We start from the raw sequence: 17,587 nt of genomic DNA, 5'->3' as shown, positions 1-17,587 counted from the left end.
GTCCGCAGTTTTTACCTGGACCACGTTTGGGAGTTAATCCCAAAGTGCTGGTGCCTAATCAACATTGGAAAATGGATGTTACACATATGCCTACATTTGGAAAGTTAAAATATGTCCATGTTTCCATAGATGCCTCTTTTGGGTATATATTTGTTTCTCGCTAGTCTGGAGACGCTACAGAAAATGTTGCTGCCCATTGTCTGTCTGCCTTTTCTCACATTGGTATGCCTAAGGCTATCAAGACAGATAATGGCTCAGGGTATGTTAGCAAAGCTTTTCTAACATTTTGTGACTCTTTTTCTATAAAGCATATTGCAGGAATTCCTTATAATCCTCAAGGACAGGCTATGGTGGAACAAGATCATTCTACCATAAAAACCCATTTGCAAAAGCAAAGAAGGGGGAACTACATCCACAATCACCTAAAAATGCTGTGAGTCATGTTATCTTTGTTTTAAATTTTCTTACTGCTTGATGCCAAAGGAACGTCTGCAGCCGATCAATTCTGGCACGCTAACACTCAGTGACAAGGAAGGATCCTTTAACTGGACAGTGGAACGGACCCGGCCCTGTATTAATACAGGGTAGAGGCTCTGTTTGTGTTTTCTCACAGGACCATGATGCTGCACGCTGGCTACCCGAGAGGCTTGTGCGTCAAGTGGATGCTGGCGTGGATGAGTCGGCTGATGATCCTGAGGTGGGAGGTGAAGCTTCACTGGACACATATTCCTGATCCTCCTTTTCTCCAACCTGTTTCCTGTGATAACGTATGTCAACTACACTCAACTGCTTCCTTCCCCTGTGTACGAATGGGAAAGGAGAATCCAAGTGTTCCAGTGCCTACGAAGCGTCCTCCTTGCAGACCTGACTGAACTTTGCAAATGCTGCTTTGCAGAGACTCTTCCGGAATATTTTCCTTCCAGAAGCTCAAATTTCAGGTTTTACAAGTCCTTTCCCACCCTAATTCTTAGGGTCAGTTTTATCAGCAAGACTGTGGAGAACTGAAAAAAGACTTGTGCTGTACTGTTGAGTGGTAAAATTTCTGTTATTATTCTTGTATCTACTATTGTTTTTGCTATTGCTTTACTAATATTGTTTATGCCTTAACTAAAAAGTTAGCGATTCGAGAAGACTGGGCAGGTTGCAATGTCCATGCTAGGTTTCCCTAGACTCCTTGTGAGTATAATGCGGCTAGGTTCGCGTTCCACATCATCTCTTTGGAACTAGGAGTATTCTACAGCATGGATTATCCGTGGCAGGGATGGCGGGGCTTGAAATTATAGCCTGTGCCTTCCTTCCTTGCCTGACACAGCTCATGTCTCAGCGATTGCAGCCGATACAAAGCACAAGTGCGTGGTATAGAGCTGAAGCGCTGCCTTAACCCTATGAGACGAAGGCAGCCAGTGGTGGGTAAGGGTGAATCCGCATCTCCATCAACCTAAGACAGAGCCTGTGAAATTCTACCTGAGGACCCTGAAGACAGGTAAGAAGGGTTTTTAGTTCACCAACCTAAGACAGACGCTTTGTGTGTGTGTGTGTGTGTGTGTGTGTGTGTGTGTGTGTGTGTGTGTGTGTATTGTGGGGAGCCATGTGACCATCAAAACATTGACCTTTGCCGAAGGAGGTCTCTGTGTTTAGGCTATCTTTGGATTGCTTACCTTTGAAAGAAATAAGGAACATCTTACAGGGAACTACTCAGAGGGGTGTGTTCTTGCCTGGGAGCCAGGGGAAGTGAGACTGTAATAGAGCTTGTGGTGCCCTTGCTATTAAACTGTACTCACTTGTAATAAGGAGAGCCTTGACCAGAATTCACTGTCTTGGCTCTATAGTTCTATCGTCTCTTTACCGCTCTTTTAATCCCCACTCCCTCTTCCAGGGAAGCATGTCCCCTGGGCATGCCCCCTGGGCTGGGACACTTATTATGGTGGCAATTACATAACAAGCTGTTTTTCTCTGCATTCTAATCTATTGTTCCCTTCTGGTTTGTTCACAGTTAGATAATTCATATTTGTTCACAAAAAAAAAAAAATCATGGGATTTGTATTAAAGTTGAAAACTTATGCTGTGCTTTAAGGAATATTGGTCACAGAATAGAAGTCTATGGCCCAAAGTTGCCTTTATGACCCTAAATAATCCCTAATATCTAAAAATTCCCCCTTTAAATGAGAGAAAATAGAAGCAGAGAGATGTTCAGTCAGTGAAGTGTTTGCTGTAGGAGCCTTTGGACCTGAGTGTGGATTCCTAACACCTATGCAAAGCAGGGCAAAGCAGTGCACAGCAGTATTCCCAGCATTCCTAGCACTGGAGAGGCAGGGACACTTGGACCCCTGCAGGTACTGTCCACGTGGCCTGTCAAAATCAGGGAGCTCCAGGGTCAGTGAGAAACCCAAGAAAAACAACAGACTTTTCTTCTGGGCATGACAAGGCCTTTCAACTCTTAGTTGTAAACAGGGCATGAAAACTGCTTTACTCAGAGGATTTCATTTACACACAAAATTACCCAGATCTGGCAAGGTTCTGATAGAAAATGTCATACAAACCGAGTGGGGGCATCGGCATCGCCAGAATGATCTGCTTGAAGTCAATCAGATTGCAGCAGTCGGTGAAGGCTTTGACACATTTGGAGCCTATTTTCACACGGGCAGCTCACTCCTCACAGGTCTCATGGTAGTTGTATCTGGCTCCATCGTAACAGCATTTCTTCAGTATTGGATGCTTGTATTTAGAAGCTGAAAATGGTGGCAACACAGGTGTCCTTATCGTCAACAGCCATTACGCCTCAGGCTTGAGAATCTCAGGGCTATTTTCTCAGCCATTAAAGGACTCCTTTGCCAGATGTGTTTGTGGGAAAGATTATTTTTAGATCGTTTTAGGCATGAACATGTAAAAGAACTGTTTTCCTCAAGTTAAGGTTATGGCCAATCAAATCCTGAATTTGCTTCCCTGGATGTTTTTGAGGGGTGCGCTAAACCTCCACATCCACCTTTTCCCCACCCCCTGCATTTTCGGTGGGGAAACCCCATGTCTTATTTTCCTTGGTCCTTGGAATGCTCTCCCTGCAGTGGTTTACCGCTGCGTTGAGTTTGTACTGTACCTTCTTCTTCTATCTTCTGTTCCAGGGAATTTACTGGCTGGAGACTCACATGATGGGCTTCATCTGTGAGGGAGGAAATGAATGGTGGGAGAGTCTTAAGGCTTTTACTGTTGTCATGTTGCTGAAAACTAGATCTAGTCCTGCAGTACCAACCCTCATGCTCTGATCAGCTTGGATTTCATTGTTTGTTTGCTTAGCTACTGAACTCCTCTCTAATGGTTCTTTCTCCCACTAAAACCATAAGCCTAGGAAGGTCTTCAGTAAGCCAGGCTCCGCAGAGGAGCATACCACATCTATCAGGAAGAACACGAATCTACAAAGGCTAGCTGGCGTCCTCTACCTGGCAAGCGGACTCCAGGCTCCAGGACAATCTCCTAAGTGGTAGAGTACCTTGCTCTTCGACTCTGTGTGGTGGGGCACATGTTGGCATGAGAGTTATTTTGTAAGCTTTATCTGACAGAGAGAGAGAGAGAGAGAGAGAGAGAGAGAAAGAAAGAAACAGAGACAGAGACACAGGGATAGAGAGACAGACACAGACAGAGACAGACAGACAGACAGAGAAGAAAGTGAGGAAGACATTATATCTTTCTTTTAAAAATCCCACGACAGTATTCAGTGCTACATAGCTGTGACTCTCCACTGTCTGTAACAACTATGAACTCCCCAGCCCTATCCCACACAGCACTTCCCTGCCTCTGGCATGGAGCCTCATCTCCATCTGGGTGTGGTTTATATCAGCTTCCTTATTGAAAAGAATGACTGGGAAATCCTAACTTTTTATCATTAAGTTTTAAAACGCCAAAGATTACCATGTTCTTCAACTTCAAATTGCGTGGTTCCGGTTGTTGATGCATCGTCTTTATATTTAGCCTTAACTGTCCATCTACCCTGTCTGTGAAAGCAAATGTTTGAAGTCATAGAGGGAAGTGAGTAGTTTAGTCACCAAGACTCAATCTAGTAATTCCTATTTTGAGGAACTGAGCATATATGCAGAAGGTGGCAGACACAGATATGTGTGCACACATACACCCTAAGTAAAAGTTTGAAGGAAGATTTATAAACAGTAAATAGACATACCTGTGTAATCCAAAGATAACAGGAATTGCCTAACAATTAGTTTTTCATAATTGTATATTTCCTACATATTTTATCTAAAAACAGCAATTTGGTTTGGAGAACTGATGACAATTTCAGAATTTACTTCAACCAAGAATTTACCAGTTAAACCCACAATACAGTAAAAAAAAAAAAAAAAAAAAAAAAAAAAGATAATAATACTCCTGGAAAGATGCTGTGCCAGTGAGGAAATTCACATCGCATATAAAGAAAAGTCTGTTTGCAAACAAAGTATGGCTTCTTTACTGAGTCAAGTAACCCATTAGAAACCTTCACCCCAAAACATTTAGTGAGCACTACGCTGAGATAGGAAACGAATGACACAGACTGCATGGCGCATAGTCCACACCAACTCAGATTTTCTACATTTTTCCTAGCAGGCAAGTCACTGCCTCTCGTTTGGGAAATGATGTGCACCAAGCAGATAGAGGGTGTGATCAATGGAGGCGAATGGCATGGTTACCATGACGACTATCAGCAGCTCGGGGCCTTGTCCTTAAGGAGTTTGTAGTCTAGTGCATGGGGGGGGGGGGGGGAAATAAATGAATAATGAATAAGACATGGAGATAAAAGGGAAATGCATGAGAAAATACGGAGGTAGAGAGTAAAGGGGATATCAAGTCACATCCAGGGATGGTATTTGTGCAAAGCATTGTCTCCCCATGTCCTGAAGAAGAGGACTGTAAAGCAGAGTGTCAAGGACAGGCACGCATTTTTGTGCAGTGGACAACAGATGCCAGGCTGCTAAGGCATGTGTCGTCACGGTGGGTGCCAATAATCTGCCATGGGACAGCTGGCACAAGGTGAAATCTGGGAAATAAGAGCAGTAACGACAAACTCTATTCTGCAGCACTTGAAGAACTTACACAATTTTAAATCACCCAGATTATTTTAACCTCTCAACTTCAGTCCATGGTCTTAGGAGAAATGTTTTCAAGATGAAGTCAATACAAAGCCCCTGAGAGAGGACAGAGGGGCATGGCTATACAGTGTTCTTCTGTAAGTTATGCGGTAGCTTTATAGCTGCCCTTGTCTTTGGCTTCCTGCTCTCTGTTCCTTGAGAGCAGGGGTTGCGCATGCTCGATTTCTATTTGCACCTTCCCCTCTTACTGTGATTTACACACACTAGGGGTGCTCATTCCATCAGATCCTGTATAAACATGGTTTTAAAATCCTTACATGTAAGGCCAAATAGAACAAAATTTCCGAGAGAGAGAGAGAGAGAGAGAGAGGGAGAGAGAGAGAGAGAGAGAGAGAGAGAGAGAGAGAGAGAGAGAGAGAGAGAGAGAGAGAGAGAGAGAGAGAGAGAGAGAGGGAGAGTTTTCAATCACAGCCAAATCTCTGTCCTGCCCAGGCATAAGGACTTGTCTACTGCGCTATAACCAATCCCCACTCTCCTACAGACAGACACTCTGTTAGGCTCTTTTAGAGGAAGCTCTTGATGGCTTTATTGAAAAAAACAAAAAGGACTCATGCCTTTCTGGGGGCACACACCTTTAATCCCAGCACTCAGGAGGCAGAGGAAGGTGGATTGCTTTGAGTTCTAGGCCAGCCTGGACTACAAAGAGTGTCCAGGACAGTCAAGGCTACACAGAAAAGATCCTGTCTCAAAAACAAACAAACAAACAAATGAACAAACACCAAACAAATAAACAAAAAGATTTTGTTTCTCTTCTAAATTTGTATTGCTCTCACTATCAAAAGAATGCATGGGAAATTTTGGGGACTCTGTGTGTGTGTGTGTGTGTGTGTGGTGTTGTGGTGTGTGTGTTGTGTGTGGTGTTTTCAGTATCCCGGGTCTCTGAGATTTCTGGTAAGTTGGGGCTGTGCTTTGGTATCTGGGACTCCTTTTTGTCTTGCCAGGAATTGGGCCTACATTCTCCAATTCTTTGGAAGGTTTCACAGGTCCCCACCTGTGCTGTCCTTTGTCAGCAGCAGGTGGCTCCACTCAACTACTTCTGCCTTGGACAGAAGTTCCAGGTGTGTTCTTCAGAAAAGAACTCATTGACTGACATTTTACTTACATGGGATTCGAAGTAATGTTGAAGTCAGGAAAAGAGGCGACTCCAGTTTGATTGTTTCCTTCTACTATGCCAACTTCTGATCCCTCAGGGTCCTTTGGGGAAACAGAAGAAAAACAGGAAGAAAGACCACCCTGTTTTAGGTCATGTTGTTGTTGTTGTTGTGTTTGTTGTTGTTGTTACAGAACAATAGCTGGTACCAGGTAAGGTTTAAAGAATAGAGACTTGGTTTGGCCCCCTGTCCTGGAGGCTAGGCTTGAGAGAAGATGACACTGGGCATGGGAGCTGCCCTGCTTCAACTCTGCATGGAAAACAAACAAACACACGAACAAACCCACAAGCACCCAGGAATGCAGACTTTGTTCTTATGACGGGCCCCTCCGATAGAACGCTCTCCCCTAAGAACACAGCCCTACTCACTCAGCACATCTGTGAGGGAAGTCTCATGGGACCAAGGACATACTTACTATGAAAGTTAAGACCGTTTCCCTAGTGACTGGCGCTAAGGCATCTTCCAGCGAATAGACAGAAACCTTTACTGTGGGAATAAGTGATATTGTCAAAAGCCTTTCTAAACCAGGACTATTATGATTTTAGAAACAACGCCTCCAGGCTGAAAATGATTTAAAATACATTGGATGGCATTCTCAAAGACTAATAAAATAATATAGTTGAAAACATCTTTAATGAAATAAAATCTCATTAAAAGTGTTATATGATCCACAGATAAAAATACATGTTTAAAAGAAAACTGTTGGTAAACATACACATTACTAGAGATGAGTCCATTTTAAACCAATCCCCTTGAGGTACTTCTAGTGAAAAAGATGGATCACTTTATGAAATTACTTATGTAAAAGTTATGAAGAACATGTGTATAGTAAAAATTAGTTACATCCAGCCTGGTGTGGTGGCACATGCCTTTAATCCCAGCACTTGGGAAGCAGAGGCTTGCAGATCACTCTGAGTTCAAGGCCAGCCTTGACTACAAATGGAGTCCAGGACGGTCAAGGCTACACAGACAACCTCACAGCATCAGTGTACAAGGAAACTAGAAAGTATTTACTGTGCACACGGTTAAAAAACAAACAAACAAACAAAAAAAAAAACTGGAAAAAAAAAAAAACATGATGCTCCTGGCTGCCATTGCTGGTCCTTCCCCCAAAGAACCGTCAACAAGACAGCCCACCTTCTTCAGCTCACATGGACACCTGGCATGACTCCATCTCTAAATGTGCTGATGGGAAGTGGTGGGTGAAAAAAACCAGAACATTTCATAAGCAATGTTGACATCTTTCTGTCTTATTTTTAGTTCTTCTGGGGAAACAGGCTTTCCTCAGTCACGGGGTTGTGGCTCCTGTCCTTCCCCTCCAAGAGTAAAACTGGGAGGCTGGAGAGATGGCTCAGTGGTTAAGAGCGCCACCTGCTCTTCCAGAGGTCCTGAGTTCAATTCCCAGCAACCACATGGTGGCTCACAACCATCTATAATGTAATCTGATGCCCTCTTCTGCAGATAAAGCACTCATATGCAATAAATAAAATAAATGAATCTTTAAAAAGAAAAAAAGAGTAAAACTGTAAATCTGAGACCATGCTTGACGGACCTTCTTAGGTGGATAAACTTAAGACTATCAGCATCTACAAGTCTCTGTGGTGGACTTTAAGCCCTGCCAAACACCTCATCCTCTCCCTTAGGAGTTCTTTTTACAACTTGACTAGTTCCTGAACCTAAGATTGTTTTACAAATAACATTTTATGATAAATTATTTCCAAATATGTATTTGCAATGATGTCTTCTGTATTTCTTATGAATAAATTCTCTAACAGGGTGGGTAAAATAGGAATCATCGATCATGTGATGTATTTAGCAGTTCCTCTACAAATTAGAAATGAAAATGCTGTTCAAGAGTATAAATGCCATTAGCGTTTGAGTTTCTGTTAAGTGAGGGGTAGGAACTGTCTTCACTTAATTTCAGATGTTAAAAGGTCCACAGATTGGGCTGGAGAGATGGCTCAGAGGTTAAGAGCACTGGCTGCTCTTCCAAGGGTCCTGAGTTCAATTCCCAGCAACCACATGGCGGCTCACAACCATCTATAATGAGATCTGGTGCCCTCTTCTGGCCTGCAAGCAGAACACTATACACATTATAAATAAATTTTTTTAAAAAGCCCCACATCTTTCTGTCCCTCCTCGCCCCTGGGAGAGGCATCATATACTCTACCAGGCTCCCTTGGAGTGTACACAGGCCTGTCAACATGAATGAGGAGAGAGCCATTGCCATAGGTGATCGGCACTTTTTCTGATTTTGAGAAATCCTTTGACACGACTTCCAAAAACACATAGGAATATGAGTTTTGTCCTTCAGACAACTGTTTGGCCTGAATCTGTAAACAAGAATAAAAACCACAGATGGGAAAGAGCGACTGTAAGTTGAGAAACATGCTGACCTTCTTAAACAAACACACACACACACACACACACACACACACACACACACACACACACTCTAATCTCACTGAGACCAAAATTGAGCTTGTGTATATTGCATCATTTTTAAGTAGGTACACTGGGCCGGAGATTTTCAATATCAAAACAGGAGGTAGAGGCAGGCAGATCTCTGAGTTCGAGGCCAGCTTGGTCTAAAAAGCGAGTCTAGGACAGCCAGGACTACACAGAGAAACGCTGACTTGAAAAACCCAAAATAAATAAATATATAAATAGCCATAAAAACTTTAAAATATTGGGGTTGGGGATTTAGTGGGGTTGGGGATTTAGCTCAGTGGTAGAGCGCTTGTCTAGCAAACACAAGTCCCTGGGTTTGGTCCTCAGGCTTGAAAAAAAAAAAAAAAAAAAGAATTTAAAAACCTGTCAATCGTTAACCTTAGGCCTTCTATAATGGTTTGGTGGTGGTGGTGGTGGTGGTGGGTTTTGTTGTTGTTGTTGTTGTTTGTTTTTTGCTTTCCTTATGAATTTCTCACTGTAGAGAAGCCTCAGTTTCTATGCAGCCACAGAGCCCCTGCTAAAGCTTACCCTCTCTCAATTGCATAGGTTTCTAGTGTCAGAATTTTTAATAGGCTGGGTTGCAAGTCCTTTTCCAAACAACCTGTATCAAAATGACTCTACATGACACTGGGGTTTGAACCCAGGGCCTTGCACACACCACGTTCTACCACTGAACCTTTACCATGCCTGGAAATGTTTTGTAACCGAAGAAAAGGCATTGCTGAGCTTGCTGTTCTGTTGCTGGTTCTCAGTGAGAGCTGCTCCCTGCAGTAAGCTATCATTTCTCTGGGGGCTGGAGCTGTGGCTCCATGTTGGAGTCCTGGCTAACCTGAAAACCCAGGCTCCATCCCCCCAGGGCGCCATCATCACTGGAAGTCGGGAGGGAGGAAGTCATTGGAAGAAAGTAAAAGAGAGCAATGTTTTTATCAGCTCAGGACACTATGCACTTCACCGTAGATTACTTAAGTTTGGACAATGTTAAATGCATTGTGATGGTTCTCTGGTTTAGTGATCATTCATAGACAAAATTCTTTTTAACTCATCTCCAAATGTTTCCACACTGATACGATTTCATTTTCCAATAAAAAGTTGCTAACATTTTACATGCATTGCTCAACAAGTAAACACAGTTCTCTGTTTAGACTATTGTTAAGCTCAGGGTGTGACTGAGTGGTCAAGGGCACCCGGGGCTCTGTTCCCAGCACCCTCATCTGACACCTCCCCATCCTCCTGTCCCAAGGGGTCTGACACCTTCTGGCCTTCTTGGGCACCTGACCACACATGGTGCACATAAACTCATATAGCCACCCACATAAATAAAAAAGAGATAAATCTTTAGCAAGGGAATGGAGAAGGCTGGAGAAATGTCTTAGTGCTTAAGAGCATTGGGTACTCTTCCAGAGGACCAGGGTTCAATTCCTAGCACCCGCATAACAGCTCACGACTGTGTGTAACTCCAGTTTCAGGGGACCTCACACCCTAATCAGACACACATGCAGACAAAACACCAGTGCACATAAAATGCAAATAAATAAATCATTAAATTATATATATATAGTATTCTGTTAAGCTCAGGTTGTTGTCACTTAATGATTTCCCTTTATTAATTACACAATGGAAGATTGATAGAAAACCATCAGATCTCTGTGCTATCAATACTGGAAATTTACATATTTTACCAAAATATTTCTATACATATTCTAAAAAGAAAGACAAATACGTACTGTTAAGATTGTATAGTTTTGGAAATTGTTTTCTGGCGATAAATTAACAGAACCCGAAGAGTAACTAATGTCTTCATTAGGATAACTTTTCACAGAGATCGTCGCCTCAAGGGCATCAGTGAAGCAGTGGCTTCAAGTGAAATGTTCTCAGGCACTCCGACTCGGAAAGACTATTTGTGCTGGACTAACGTATCTGTGGAAACAGGAAAAAGCTGAGCAGGCGGGCACACATTCCTTACTCTGGTTCCCGGCCATGTCTTGGCTGCTGTGTTTTCTACGAGCCATGACTAGAAACTACACAGATGCTGTAATGTATGGCGAATTCAGCCTAGTTTCTGAGGAGAAGTAACTTGAAATGAAGCCCTAACAACAGAGCAGGGAATCTGGTTTACAGTTAAAAAAAAAAAAATAGTGCTAGTGTGTCTGGCCTACGTTACCTGACAAGGACCAAATAAGGCCATAATACATTAACAGTTAAATGCCGGTGTAAAAATAAAAACACACACAAAATCCAAGGTTGACTAGAACATGTAAGTGGCGTCGTTTTTCTCCAATGAATAAAGATATCAAATAGATGTTAGTCACTGAATGCCAGCTCTGTCTGCTGCTGTCTTCGTGAAGGTAAGTTCTTTTCTGTCATCTTTTTGTGGTGAGCTTAATAAAAACACAACTATAAAACATTAGCGTGTACTGCTCAAGAAATAAAGACCTCCCTCAACAGTAGTTGAAAGAACTAGATCTTAGAAATGTGTCACAGTCGTGGGCAGAGATAAATCAACCACAGGAGGCTCTGTAAACTAAAGGAGGAAGGGAGTCCCTGAGCCAAGGGAGTCCTTGGCTGGCAACCGGCAACACACCAAGGTGTTCCCCATCCCAGGCTCTGGTAGGAATTCACAGGACTCTCTCACTCCTTACAGAAGGTCAGGGATGTCCCCGGTAAAACTATTATCCCTATGCTACATTCAAGCAAAAGGAATGTGATCAAGGCCATGTGCTTTATAAGTGAACGAGGCAGGACTTTACCCAGGGCGCTCCAATCTCTCTGTTTATGAATGGGGTCAAGGTTACAAGTCTACAACTGTAGACTCTTCAGTTTTGTTTGGCTTGGAATTGAAGGCAAGCTTTGAAACACATTTTTGTTGACATTTTTAGAGAGAGGGTTTCTCTACCTGGTAGACCAGGCAAGTCTCAAACTCAGAGATCCTCCTGCCTCTTTGTCCCGTGTGCTCACCACCCCCAGCCCTGACTGGTTTTGAAATATGTATTTAAATTTTGTATTGATTTCTTCATTATATCATTAAGTAGAAACTTATAAAAAAAAACAGCAAAAATAATATATCTAAACTAGATGTGATTTAATGGTAAGAAGTGGAGAGCTACTACACCAAAGAGAATTACATATTAACCCCAGAGGGCTCCACACTGACTCATTGAAGTGTCCTAACAAATAGGGGTGTACCCACCACCCAATCTGAGGGTAGTTGCAGGCAACTGTCAACATTATAATGTTTTTAGTTATGTTGTTATATTTTAATTTATAGATTAAACATAAGTTATAAGGTTTCCCAATCAGCAAGTCTTTCATAACAATGAAGCTAGTCAGCAATTAAGACCACTACAGAACCCACCTGATCTCCTCCACAAGTAATTTGGAGTCATTTCCAGACCAATTGAGGAATCTTTAAGCCTACATCCTCTGCTGTTTAAGCTTAGCAGAGACACAGGAAATGAGGACGACGGGTAACAAGATTCCATCCTTAGAGTGCCATGTATACGTCACTCACTGTGCCATCTTCACTGTGTTGTACAACACTCAGAACAGAGGCCTCACTATAGCTCCCACTGTAAGACCGCCAACCTGCTGGTCATCTGTCCTGGGCCATGGGGCCAGCCAGGTATAGCACTGAGGGTTTAGCGCACTCAACATATCAAAGCCCTAATCTGGCTGTGGGTCTCCTTCATACACACTGGTCCTCTCAGATGTATCTGCAGCGCAGTGTGCTGAGTGAAAAATCTCCTGTTTTTATATTCTTTGGCTGGCAGTGGCACATCGGGCCCTGAGCTTGCAGAGAGGCAGGAGTGTTACTCTGGCCCTTACCCGGCATGCTCTCCCCAGGCTTGCCCCTCCATTTCTGCCCTTTGACCTCTATGTCTTCTTATACTCCTCTCCGATTCTCCCACCACACCCTTATTTATGCATTCCTCATTGGGTCGGTCAGTCATTCCCTGATTCTCCCACTATGTCGAAAGCTCTAGGAATTGCTCTGCCACCTGCTGCTCCTTCCTATGTGACTCTTGTCAGAGAAAGTCCTCACCAGATAGTTATTGAATCAAACATACATGCATGCATTAAGTGATTGAGTCCCATGGTGTTCATGAGGCGCTGCCTGTCAGTAAGGACCAACACAACAGTGCAGAAAGCTTTCAGAGTGCTTCTTGGCACAAGTCATGGGAGTCCAGGTTCTAACCTGACTTCCAACACTACTGTTTGTTCATTTTTAAGAGAGAAAGAGAACATGAGGTTTGGTAGAGGAGGATCTAGGGGGAATTGGGGAAGGTGAAAGATTATGATCAAAATGTGTGAAAATTTTTAGAAGTAAATCAAATTACTTTTTAAAGGTAAACTAATTCATTAAAAAAGGATCTGATCCCCAAGCAACTGTGGCTTAACTGCAACAAACCCATAAAAAACACAAAGAAATTAAGCACCAAATACAAACGAGCAAACAAATACAAAGGGGTGTGTGTGTGTGTGTGTGTGTGTGTGTGCGTGATTTCATATATTTAAGACAGGGTTGCTTTGTGTAGCTTTGGCTGTCCTGGACTCACTTTGTAGACCAGACTGGCCTCAAACTCACAGAGATCCCCCTGCCTCTGCCTCCCGAGTGCTGGTATATATGCATTCTTATGGTTCCCTTTTCTGTTAATTAGCAATGTTAGTACACTTCTGTCATTCTCACAGGTGGCAGTAATACCTAAGCTCTCCTGGGTTAGCCACTGACGGACACCAAGCGCTCCCTCAAGCTGTCATACGTTAGCCACACACTGGTCTGCACACAACTTTCTCTTTCAGATGAGCTCGCATACCCAGTGTCTCAGAAGAGAGGGTCTTGTGAGATTCACAGTCTGACGCCTCCACTCAGCAGTCATCACAGCTCACACACACTATAGTCATCACAGCTCACACACACTACAGTCATCACAGCTCACACACACTACAGTCATCACAGCTCACACACACTACAGTCATCACAGCTCACACACACTACAGTCATCACAGCTCACACACTACAGTCATCACGCTCACACACACTATAGTCATCACAGCTCACACACACTACAGTCATCACAGCTCACACACACTACAGTCATCACAGCTCACACACACTACAGCCATCACAGCTCACACACACTACAGTCATCACAGCTCACACACACTACAGTCATCACAGCTCACACACACTACAGTCATCACAGCTCACACACACTATAGGCATCACAGGCCACACACACTGTAAAACAACAATGCCTTGCTCACTTACATTTGCGCCTGTCCCCAACTTTTCTCCAGGAAGACCAAAACCAAAAACATTCCCCAAAAGCCCATGGCTTGAGATGGTATCAAAACCATATATGTCACCTGCTTGACGTTACCTTCCATTTAAGTGAACTGAATGGGAAAATTTTGGGTCAACTAGGTTGCGTTAATTATTAACGACAGGAAAAGGCATCGCCACATATGACTGAAATCAGAATGGAAACAGCATTTCAAGGCCAGGAACACAGGCAAAAGGTGCTGTGTAGGAGTTTGCACCAGGACACCTGCTTTAATTAATAAAAAATAAGGGTCAAACATGGGAGTCTCATCTGTGAAGAAAGACCCAGTGCTAGAGAGCAAGAATCTCAATGCCTGTGGCTCTCTTCTCAGGCCATGTGCCCTGCTGCTCTGGTGTGGTTGAGCACACCTGTCATAGTCAGTGTTCCTCCCTGTGACAAATGCCTGAAATAGTTTAAGGGAGGAAAGAATTATTTTACTCACGGTTTCTGGGATAGCAGCCCATGGTCACGTGTCCTCATTGCTTCTGGGCTGGGCACAGTGATGCACACACAGCAGTGGGGCTGCATGCAGTGGAGCGCCTTCACCTCAGAGCTGACTTAGAGAGAGAGAGAGAAAGACAGGCAAGGGCCAGTCACAAGATGCCTCTCAACAGCTAAGGTCTCTGGTGATCTCCTTGGATAAATAAGCCCAACTCTTTAGTCTTTACCACCCCCCAATAAAGCCATCAAACTATGACCCCATCAGTGGAATAACTCATTGATAAGTCAGAGCACTCACGAGCCAGTTGTATCCATGGCACCTCATCTTTGCTACTTTGTGGGTTCTTCTTTGTTCCTCTTTTATTCTCTGGGTTCATCCCCCAATCCTAGAGAGGAGAGAAACAAGGACCCTAATTTCTTTCCTTTTGTTTCTTCTTTGACTACAGCTACTAACAAACCACAAACAATCTCCCTAAGTGACCAATAACCACCCTCACCACCTCTTGGGGCCCTAGCATTTATGCACCTTCTGAAATGTTCCCAGAATTCCAAAGGTCACACAATGGCAGAAACTATCCACAGTTGGCAAAGCCTTGCCTCTGCTAGAGCACGAGACAAATCATAACCAGCAGCTGTAGACAATCTGAACTCCACACCTCGGACTAAAATGAAAACATATTCTTATACTATTTCTGTGATTTTAAAGATACCAATGTTCCAAAATTGTCACTAAACCCATTAGCTGGCAAAGAAGACTTTAACACATACATGTTGGGGGGACATTTCAGATTCTAACTTTAATAATATTTAATGGGGTCTACTTGTTTCTGATAGTGACATAAACCTAGATTTGTTTTCACGCTGACACGATTTGAGGATGGATCTGAATTAGACAAGGCTAATGAAATGATCCCTTTTAGAGAACACCTGAGTGATGGCATCCTTGGACTTGGAAACAGTCTATGAACAACCTACATCTTCCTTGGAGGGCCAAGGAATACTTCCTGAACCTGTCTCAGCCCAGAGAGGGGGCACAGCACTGACCATGCCATACTGAGGATGCTGGCTAAGTAACTGAAAAGTTTAGTAATTAGCAGGGAACGCACATACACTCATATCCACACATTCAAAATCAGCATCCATTTAGGCATGCTGTAATTTTCAGCAGAATTTTAACAGCTTTCATGTAAGAACTGAAGACAAAGATTCCTGTAGCATAGCAAATGTAAATAAATTCATATGTAAATTTATTTGTAAATAAATGTATCTAAATAAAATTTTACATTTAAGATTTTAATTAAATTCATTCTCATAATTTTTATTTATATATTTCTTTATTAGTATCCTTTCTATCTTCCTATACATTTACTATTTGAAAGAAAAGAAATATCTCTAAATATATTTGTATAAACTGCCATTACTTTTAAATGTTGTATTAGCACTATTTGCTTTGTATTCCTAAGGTCCTACTTACCATCAACTCTTTAAAACATCTTTGTGAAAACGCATTCCGTATGCATTTATACATGAGCCAGGCGTGGTGACATACACCTTTAATCCCAGTACTAGGAAGGCAAAGGCAGGTGGATCAAGGCCAGCCTGGTCTACAAAGCAAGTCTAGGATAGCCAAGGCTACACAGAGAAGCCCTGTCTCGAAAAACCAAAAAAAAAAAAAAAAAAAATGTATACATGCAAATTATGTATGTCAATCATCTTCACCCCACACTCCTCCCCCCTTCCAACCCCTCCTGGACAGATCTCCCAACCCCTACTGCATGTCCTTACTATACATCTACATATATTGTACGTACATTAATACCCACATATATCATACCGAGTCTAATCAGTACTGTCCACATATGTACAAGTGTGTGCCCATCCCACTGATGCATAGTCAACCCACCAGGGACCACAGCAGTTAAAAAGGCAGCCACCAACTGTGAGTGGCACCTCAGCTACAACATACCAACACTTTTATACTTGTTACGGGGCTAAAGGAAGAACAAGCAGAATATGTGTAAATTTCACTGAAGGCATCTCTTAAGTTGGCACGTAAGTGACACAAACTGACTGATACTGTCAAAAGGACATCTGTGAAATGATTCAGCTGGGTTGTGGAAAATAAATCTAATTAAAACAGAAAACATTTTGCCATCTTTCGGGCCAAAATAAAACCACGTAAGGAAAAAACACACCACAAAGCTTCTTTCACGGGTATATGTGACGTGCCTGTCTCACGCTTTTAGCCCCAGAAAGATAATTTATGTCACTTGTTTTGTATTCCTTTTTATGCATGGACTCACGTTATCACCAGGAATGAAACAAACACAAGATTGGGAGCAAAAAGAAAAAAAAACCCTCAGGTCAAAGTTCACAGTTACCAGTACCTGTGCAACTTAGCACACAGACCTTTAGCATTTTCAAATATTGCAACTTTCAGAATTCTTTTTTCAACTTCAGACAAATACTTCTATTTGCACAGAGATGTTAATGTTTCTCAACAACAGCATGACTACAAGGTAGGGGGATAGCTGATGGATGGAGTTTTGCTATGGGCAGCTGCCCTGGGCACTGCAGGCTGCTTGGCAAGCCTGACCTCCAGCCACCAGATGTCAGTAGAACCTTCAGAGTAATAAAATCACCTACACTGTCAAAGGTTCCTGAGGGAGAAGGCTGGGCAAATAGAGGCCTCTTGTTGAAAAATCTCTGGCTTGTGGTGTGCTTGGTTTAGAATTTATAGAAAATGAGGCCGTGTTCTTATTAAAGATGAAAAATCCAGTAGGCTTCTGATGGGAGCTGTTTGAAATCACTCTGGAAAATTGTCACCACTGCATCCTTTTCCTGTATATTAGGGGTTCTCATCCTGTGGGTCGTGACTTCTTTGGGTGGGGAACAACTCTTTCACGGGGGTCTCCTAAGATCGTCGGAAAACACAGATATTAGCTGAGTGTAGTGGCACACGCCTTTAACGCCAGCACTTGGAAGACAGAGGCAGGCAGATCTCTGTGAGTTTGAGATCAGCCTGGTCTACAAAGTGAGTTCAAAGACAGCCAGGGCTGTTACACAGAAAAACCCTGTCTCAACCAAACAC

The 17,587-nt window shown here is 42.9% G+C and overlaps 1 pseudogene; it reads right to left on the bottom strand.

The window, feature by feature from the left end:
• Positions 1-2,496: 2,496 nt before the first annotated feature.
• On the bottom strand, positions 2,497-14,089 carry LOC127206991 (complement C5-like; annotated as a pseudogene).
• Between the last annotated feature and the right edge of the window lie 3,498 nt (positions 14,090-17,587).

This window comes from Acomys russatus, chromosome 24 (genome assembly GCF_903995435.1).
Source record: "Acomys russatus chromosome 24, mAcoRus1.1, whole genome shotgun sequence".
Taxonomy (NCBI): domain Eukaryota; kingdom Metazoa; phylum Chordata; class Mammalia; order Rodentia; family Muridae; genus Acomys; species Acomys russatus.
This window is presented reverse-complemented; position numbering and strand designations above follow the sequence as displayed.